This window comes from Perca flavescens, chromosome 14, assembly GCF_004354835.1.
Source record: "Perca flavescens isolate YP-PL-M2 chromosome 14, PFLA_1.0, whole genome shotgun sequence".
NCBI classification, from domain to species: domain Eukaryota; kingdom Metazoa; phylum Chordata; class Actinopteri; order Perciformes; family Percidae; genus Perca; species Perca flavescens.
Genome location: NC_041344.1, coordinates 23,538,973 through 23,548,607, shown reverse-complemented (window position 1 = coordinate 23,548,607; position 9,635 = coordinate 23,538,973).

The window sequence follows — 9,635 nt, the reverse complement described above, 5'->3', positions numbered from 1 at the left end:
TCCTCGTCCCACTTTTTACCATTACCATCTCAACAACTGCAGTAGTAGGATTTAAATCAAACTCGTGACAGCAATAGTGACAAGTAATGCATGTTAATAAAATGAAGCAGAACACATTCAGAAGACAACGGAATAACTGTTAAACACGTTTATTTCGGATCAGAGTGGCAGCTGATTTAACACATCAGATTCCAGGATTAATCTTAGCCTGCTTGTTAGCCTGCTCTGGACCAGGCTAGCTGCAAAGAATAAATCGCCATGGTTACTTGGCTGGGTTTAATTCAACCTGCTTTTGTGCAACCAAGTCAAAGCTAAATTCATCCAGGATAACCTGAATATCCCGGCTTAATCCCTTATCCTGGTTTTGTGCAATACCCCTCTGGTGTGGTCATTCTCAGTGATACCTAATATTATAATATATCTCAAGAAATGTTCTAAAAAATTCCAAACATAATCTTGATTGCAGATATATGATCAGTAATACAAATAATTCAATATGTTTTGATTCATATTTTTAATCCAAAGTTTAAGAAATTGTGCATTGAGGGGCAATAGCATATGAAATAGTGTACCGTTTTCAGCTTTAAAGTAATGACGTCTTTCTGGTTGGCTTACAATCTCTGATTAGGTTTATCAGACACACTCTCACAGAGTTAATACCAAGCACAGTGGGGACCAAAGAGCTTACCAGAGTCCTGGGACAACAAGTGGCAGGAGAGCGTAAGTTTTAAAAGCACTCCTAATGTCACAGAGTGCATTAACCCAGTGAGGAGTGGATGATTGCAGATGATTTTTGAAAATGAAAAGAACAAAAAGAGAATGATATCCAGGGATAGGAGGCTGAGAATTTTTTTTTTTTTTTTTATGTATCTAACCACAAAACCATTTTTGGCTCATCTCAGATTTCACCTCTTACCACTACACAGTAACTGAGTCACTGAGTATCAGAAGCACTCAGGTAAGAAGGGTTGTTTGGTACCATAGCTTGAGAAAGAGCCAAAGCCTTGAAGGCAAACTTGTGAAAACACTTTCGGTCAAGCTACTGCCTGTAAAATCAGAAACTTGATGGTTTTGGTGAGTCTTTACCTTACCTAAAATATGTCCATGTAGGGTATGACTTGCATGCAGAGGCGATATATCTGTCAAAACTTAATTGTAGGGCTGCAAAAATCCTTGAGCAAGAAGTAGTTTTTATGTTTTCCATTTCTCACAATGTGTGTTCACTAGGAGCCTTTTTCAGATCCGTCACTGTAACCAAACTAGCTCCGATTAAAGTTAAATCACAGTGGATTGCACCTCGGATAAAAAAAAAAAAAAAAAAAAAGTTAAAGCTAACAAAGCTGCACTTTAATGTGGCTCTTAGTAGTTTTGCTTATTTAAAGCTAATGTACTTGCACTTACTACTTGTTGTCTGGAGTTTGCACCTTCAGGGTTGAATGCACTTAATTGGAAGTCACTTTGGATAAAAGCGTCAGTCACAGTTAATGTCTTTTAATATGCTTGGACCAATTTTTCCCTGATGTGGTCAGAAGGCAAAGACAAAGGGTTTCCTTATATAACAGTTATGTCGTAAACATATCTGTTTTTGTAGCTGGAACTATCAGAGAAGCAGCACATGCAGCAACACATGTTGGAAATGAAACAGGGGCTGGATATACGTATGGTAGCTTCCACACTAGCATGGTCTCATGCCTATCTGCTTAACCCACCAGAGTGCGTGTGCATTAATACGAAATGGTGAACAGACCTTCTTTCAAAATGTCAAAAAATGCGTCAGGAGATGCTTTTGCAATACAGACTTACAGATTTAAAAATGTCACACAAATAATGAATGAATCTGTGTAAAATGTACGTGTGAAAAATATGTAAAACTGCAGTAAACTTGAATAAGCTCTTTTGAGTAATGCTTGTTTATCTGGTGTTAAGTATAACTTCTCAGCTACAGATTTTAACTGCACTGATTAATGCAAACAAGTAGATTGAGGCAGTCTTGTTATGTTGTGGCTGAGTTATGCCATGTTTTGGAAAATGGAATAAACTAAAAATCAAAACATTTTAATATTATAGCCACTGCCTGTGGATTAGTATTTTATTACACATGACACCATGATATGAGATGTATTTAAGAATAGTGTATTTGAGATAACTATCTTACACATACTGTAGGTTTACTGTTGTCAACCCTTACGTCTTTGGCATACTGTATAATTCAAGTGCATATGAGCAAGAAGCTGTGGGTGCATCGACAGGAAGCCTTAATCACATCAGGCAAAATGGCACAAGAATGGGAAAGGTTGAAAGCTTCATGTTGTTCTTGCACACACTCAAAGACGCTGTGGTGCTAATAAGAGAGAAAGGCCATTAAAATGTAATTTGGGCCTCGTGTTCTGTTTGAGCAGAGCGGAGGAGTGTACAGATTAGCTACTCGTTCCCTGGCAGGGACAGCGCGTACGAGTGAGTGCGTGAAGCGTGAAATATTGATTGCTGACGCCCATTTATTTTTTTTGGGTCATCCTCCGCTCATTGACCTCTGTGTAATTACCTTTGGGATGAATGGGAGGGGTATTTAAACTCATGACACTCTGATCTTGTTTACCTCCCCTCCAAGTGTTAATAAGTGCAATAAATGAGCTAATAATAGACCTTTAACACCTTTCAAAGTTAACACATTGTAGATTTTTTGTTAATATGTCATTGTCAAATGAACTGCAACCCCCTGTACTATGTTCTATGGCCCCTTTGAGGCACTTTCAATTTCTTTTTCTGTCTAACTCAGCCCACTTTGATCTATAACTTCCCATTTATCAACAGGGAAGTTGCTGAGGACCAAGCCCAACAACTCCCCAAGTTTGATCAAATAAAAGTTTGAAGGCAATCATCTGAGCTACTGTTTGTAATTATGACAGTTACCTTTTAAATTATTAATTCCTTTTCCCATAGCATTAAAATGTGTGATCAGAAGTATCAACGCCTCAATGAGTGAATCCTCAGTAAATGCAAGGAGAGCCTTCGTAGAGTTTTAAGCTTGTTTACTCTTCCATAAATAATGATGTTTTTGCAAATATATAATGTATAACTTAAACAGCTCTTTTTTTTTTGTAGGTAAGTTTAGAGCCTTTAAGGAAAATGCTGCCACTACTGTTCTTTCTGTCTGTCTGTAGTCATATTCTGTTTAAGGTGAATGTGCATTAGAACTTGCTAGGTGAAAAAAGAAAAGACAGCCCTTGTGCACTCTTCACACTCCCTGTGGGCATATTTAGTCTGTGGAAACAGACACATTTGGGATTGTTGTTTTGGATATATCTGTCCAATTGAGGGTAGTTGTGGTAGAGCCCAGTTACCCAAGGTGTGCCTACATTGTGTAACGGTCCCTTTGTGAGACCACAGAGTGACTAATAAATGTTGTGTATTATGCACCCAGATACAAAGGCCTGACATTTAGATAATACTAATTGCTTTGCCTGGGTTTCCAGTCATATTTAGCTGTTAAATTACAGTCTTTTATCATTAGCTCTGCCAGCCAATTAAAATGCAAATACCACATACTTTGTGCAAAACACTAGGTAGCCCTGATTTGGTTTTTATATATTTTTCAATTTAGGGCACATATCAATAATTTAACCTATTGAGAGCACAGTTCAAACCTGCGGTAGCAGTAGTCTTTTCATCGTTTACATATTTCCATTGTAGTGAAAGGACAAGAATTAACACAGTGAATAGACTTTATTGTAGCTGACAAATGGGGTCATATTTAATCAGTTTCAGCCTGTCAGTAGTCAGGTGCCCATATGAACATTGAAACAGGGTTAGTTTGCTGTAATCCTTCCTCCTGTTCATACTGGTTGAGGTGCTATATAAATACTGTGAAAGTATCAAAATGCTCAATTCACAGAGAAATGCACACAGCCCAAATTCAAGAACTGTGCCTTTTAAACAAGCAGTGAGGACTACCGTACATTTGTGATGTCATTACTATACTATACAGGTAGAAAGTGCTGCTACAGTGCCGTTACAATCATTCTCCAGCTGCAATGATGGTGCTACTCCCCTTTTCCCCATGTTTCCCCTTTACCACTCCTATATGAGGACAGGTATCCAGAGCTTAGGTTGGCTCCAGTGAGAGCGGTAACATAAAGTTGTTGACTGCACTTAATTGTCAGTTTACCACTTTATTTTACAAATTCTTATTTGTTTGTCTTTAGTTATAGCAAGCCTATACTTTGCATTCAAATTAAATCGTGTTTATCTTTTAAATATGTCAAATACATCTTTATTTGCACTGCTATATATGAAGCTTGTAACTGCATGTATCATACCTGGAGCCTGAATGCAAGGTTGGTTCATAAGATTGCCTTTATAGTCCCCTTTTATTACGAAATTCCTTTCTAATGCACTTCCAATGTAAGTGATGGGGGCCGGAATCCACTTAGGTAGTTCACTCCACCTAAGTGTGTTTTATTTCATAATGGCATTTTTGTGCCCCGTGAAAGGGTGTGATTAACGCAGTGGATTTCTAGGACATGCCACTAACAGGTCCGGGTAGCACACAAGTTTCAGCCCAGACACGAAGAACGTCTCCATGCAGCAACAAGAGAAAAGTCCCGCTACAGAAACAAAAAGAACTACAGTGCACCCCGGTGCAATGTCGGTGCTGGGAGCTAAGGCGAGAGTGGACGATGCTGGTGGACTGTTCGCCTCCAAAATGCCCCCAAACTCTATTTCAAACGGTGGACCTGGACAACATGTCTAGCCGTCCTGCGGCGCTCTATGGCGGCGTGTGTCTCCTTGATGCAGCAGCAGCAGCCAGACAGTCGCCTTGCTGAGAGAAAATGGTAGAAGAGAGCGTGTGAGAGAGAGAGAGTCTGTGTTGTGCTAATCCTTGTCTCATTTGTGGTCTGATAAACAGTACATTTATCAAATTAAGTGTCATTATCACTATTATCCACATACCATTATCTTTTTGTGGAAAGAATGTTAACTATTAAACAGGAAGTAACACTGGCTGGAGGGGGCCTTTAAGTTCCTGCAGTACCTGTGCATGGTATCTACAGTGTTGTTTAGGTTAAGGAAGGATCATGCATACGATTTAAAAAAAATAAAATAAAAAAAATAAAACATTAATTGCAGTGACATGAGGCCAACTCTGGTCCAGTATGGTGCACTACACTCCTGACTTCCACACCCCTAATTTCCATCTGCATTGGCACTAAATGTCACTGTGCGTGAATCATGACCTGCAGAGTGGTGCAATATTAAATGTAATTCCTTGAATACTGGGCTACTTGTTGAAAGTGTGGACAACATTGCAATTTTAACCTTTAAGCTACTTAAAAGGAAACCAGAGCTAGATGGCAAGGATACTACATGGTTTAGCTGGGTTGCAAGTCATATAGCTGCAACAGCTCAGCTACTGGGATGTACTGGGAAGTATTGTCTGCATCACCAAAGCCTGAAACTTTTTTCATCTACACTCAAACAGATTTTTCTTTCCTCGCAATACAGTGCCTATTAAGTAGACTCATAGTAAGCAGGAGTGCAGGTTTTTATACTTGTTAAAAGCCACATAATCTCTGACCTAGACTGAGGGAAGTAAGTGGAAATAAAGGCTTCTTCAGCAGAACATGTATTTTAATTATTTTCAGAGCACTCAGCGGAGTTTTTAAAAACAGGCCTTTTTCTCCCAGCCAGCACACATCAGTATGACTCATACACACACATGGACAGACTCGCACATACAGTAATTGTCTATGCACAAATACGAAGTGCCTGTGGATGAACGCATAAATACAGATACACTTTGGCACCACACCGACATTGTAACCAGCACCCTCATTCTTACTCACGAACAGTGTGTCATTGGGCTTTACAGGCTCCCAAGATAAATCAAGCTCTCAAAAAATAAGATAAAAAAGCACACCTTCACCAGTGCAAAAGCATTAACAAGGAAATGTAGGTGCTGCATCCTTTTGTAAGCCGAATTCCCACTGTTCAGAAGAAAGAATCTAGTGTGTGCTGCCGGATTGAGAACACAGAGTACATTCAGAGCCCACTGAAAAGAGTGAGGTACATTTTTTTTTTTTTTTTAGGGCAAAGCAAACAAACAGCTGTTTTGATTGCTTATGAACAAAGAGCATGCAGCCCTTTCAAAGCAGTGAAATACATATAATGGCAAGACTGCTTCCTGGTTAGGGGAACATGCATTCCGCTATTAACACTGTCTTCGGTGATTTGTATCTCTGCTTAACATATCTGCATACACCATATGTGCCCTTATGCTCTGGTTTCTGTTGAAGGCAAAGAGACTACATGAATAGAAAAGGGCAGACAGCTCTTCACAGCACCGCAGTCCCTTAGATGTATGTGTGCACCCGTGGGTGCTGAGGAATTGAGCGGGACACAAGTGTTGACACGAGTCAGTAAAGCCTCACAAAAAGGCATGTATGCACACACATATCTAATTTTTCCATATTTTCAGAATTACACCTGCAGGGACGTTATTTTTTGTCTGACACATAACGTGATACAACGTCTTTGGCAATGTATTACATGTTCCATTTCACAATGTGCTTCATATTCCATATAGCATGTCTTCAGGCACGCATGTGATCGGACATGGATATACAGACACGCAATTTATCTTTTGGTGCTTTTGTTCCTGCTCTCTAACAGACAGTTTAATATCCTTTTCAAAACTTAATAGTAATTTCGGCTGGCATTTAAGAGCCGTTTCTCCGTCATTATTGTGGATACCTGCATAAAAGGAAAGCATTTTGAAATACATGCTCCCCTGTCACAGCAGCACTCATTTGATAGAAGTAGATGACATTAAATAGCAAACAAGTAGACTAACAATTTATTCAAGGAAAAGGTGTTAAAGGAACACGCCGACTTATTGGGAATTTAGCTCATTCACCGTAACCCCCAGAGTTAGACAAGTCCATACATACCCTTCTCATCTCCGTGCGTGTTGTAAGGCTGTCTGACGGCTCCAGCGGCATCAGGCCAGCACAGAACATGCAGGTGAATGGTTCCAGTAATCCTACTGCTCCGAATAAGTGACAAAATAACGCCAACATGTTCCTATTACATATTGTGATTTATAGAGTCACATCGTGTACAAAAAACAACGTAATATGAGACACAGCCGTCTTCTAACTGTAAACAAACCGGGAACTATATTCTCAGGCGGAAGAATATGGTACTTGGGCGGAGTGATATGCTCGCAGCAAGCCTGTCTGAGAATATAGTTCCTGGTTTGTTTACTGTTAGAAGATGGCTGTGTCTCATGTTACGTTGTTTTTTGTAAATGCTGTGACTATACAAATCACAACATGTAAATAGGAACATGTTGGCGTTATTTTGTCACTTTTGTCACAATACGGAGCAGTAGGCTAGTTGGAACCAGTTACCTGCAGGATCTGTGCTAGGCTAAGCTAATGCTGGAGCCGTCAGACAGCGTTAAAGCACGCACGGAGATGAGAAGGGTATGTATCGACTTGTCTTACTCTGGGGGTTACGGTGAATAAGCTAAATTCCCAATAAGTCGGCGTGTTCCTTTAAGAGTGAACACTAAGACTAAGTGGAGAAAGTTCTTGTATAGTAGACTCAATGTATGACTTCATACCAGTGATATCATTTGTGCTATTAGTTTAAATTCTACTTACAACCAGCAAGGATGAGCATTTTTTCCATAGAAATTGAGTATGTTGTATATGCGCATGCCTGCACAAGCTTTTCAGCGCTGCCACAGCACTCTCTCTTGATGGATGGTCATTTTCATCGGCTTGCTTATGCTTAATGAACCCTGCAGTTCATGGCTTAATTGAATGCTTTTTATGCTCCCATGTTCTGCACTCTCCTCCTTTTCCCCCCCTTTTCCTCCATCCCCTCTCTTGTTTGCGAGGTAGGACGCTGACGGCTAATGAAGAAAGGTTCTCTCACGTCTTATATGAGGCCTCAGGGGCACACAAACAATGACACACAAACACACACACATATAAATACACACATAACAGTGAGGGAAGATGGGAAAGGCCAGTAGAGTCACTAAAATGCTGACTCTTCTTTTATCTTGTTTGTTGCGTCCTTTTCTAAGGAACACCCTTGAAAATCATCAGGAAGTTCATGCGCATGGTGGGGAGCTGGTGCTAGAAATGCCAAGCTTTATAAAGCACAGCCCTCATTAGGTAATCTGTAGTATACAGTATTTCACTTGATTTCAACACACAGCTAGCAGCTACAATAAGCCTGAGCACTTCACTGCAGTGAATTTGCTGCACTTCTTTCTTTTGCTCTTTTTTTTTGTTGTTTTCTTTTGTATTCCCATTTTGTCTGCTGTTTCGTGTCCTCTCTTCGTCTCTCCATGAGTCATCCTACTCAGCCAAACCGAGCTTTGGATCTTCCTCCTGCACAAGTACATGGTCATTCAAAATCACTAATAGTGTCCTTTATCTATTGAGAGTTTGTTCTTCTGATGTTAGACTTTGTGAAGGTTTTTATCATTTTCGAACACGGGATTAAATAATCAGTCTTAATGTTAATGTACAATGTAAATCTTTTGGTACAAAGCTGAAGCTAATTTGTGCTGCTTGCTTTTGGAATTTAAAGAGGTCTGATGGGGACTGTGCTTGCCCCCATTAGGGGAGGTATTGTGGACAGAGTGGACTGTAGATGATCTATTCAGCCATTAGCTACTTTTCTTTTTAAAAAGCCAGAAGATTCAGGACATGCCAAAAAAATCATTGCTGGTAAGGGCCCACAAAACTCTAAACTGTGCTAAGCATTGTTGGTGTCAACGTATGAGATAATAAATAAATAAGTCCTTAAAAGCCTGTTAGTAACTGCCAAGCATTTAAGGCTCTAAATCATTCCTGCCAGCTTCCAGCATCTCATCAGCAACTTCTCCAACTCAGTGTCTCCATCAAACAAATCAGTCAATTTGTCACTACTCAACCACACCACTGAACAAAGGCATTAGCTGTAATCATTTTAAAAAGAGACTGTTAATCCATGTATTCAATGCAAGACTTGTCATTTAACATATATTTACACATAATTATAGTGATTATTATGCAAAATGTATTCAGAAACAAAAGTGAAAATTAGCTAAGAGCTTGTTACGTGCTTACCAGCCGTGAGTACCTCTGCAAATGACTCTCAACTGCCGTTATATCACAAGTCAACAAGGTGCTTGAGTGACAGAAATACAAGGTGAAAGACAGTTCAGCCACAGAATGCATTTTGTTCAACCACCACATTTCTGCACAGAGCCTTCCTCGGGGCTTAGATAAGAAAATCTCTTAACACTGAAGAAGCCAAACTATTTATCAAACTTCTAATATTGCAACACATCTTATTAGGTAACTAACTTAAAATTAATCTTGTATCTTCTTTGCAAATTACTTACAAGGTTCAAATAAATGAATTAAAAAGCAGTCGTCCAATGCAACAGCAGTGACAAATTGCCACAGTAGGAGCTGAAACTTCAGTCCAGCTGCTGGCCTTCAGAAAAATGACTTTCGTTGATTCTTACAGCCATTTCAGAAGTGGTCAAAACTATCTTTCTGATCTCTGAGCTCTATGCCAGCTAACATTGCCCTTAGCAAGCCATCGGTGGCTAGCTTGTACCCTTGTAT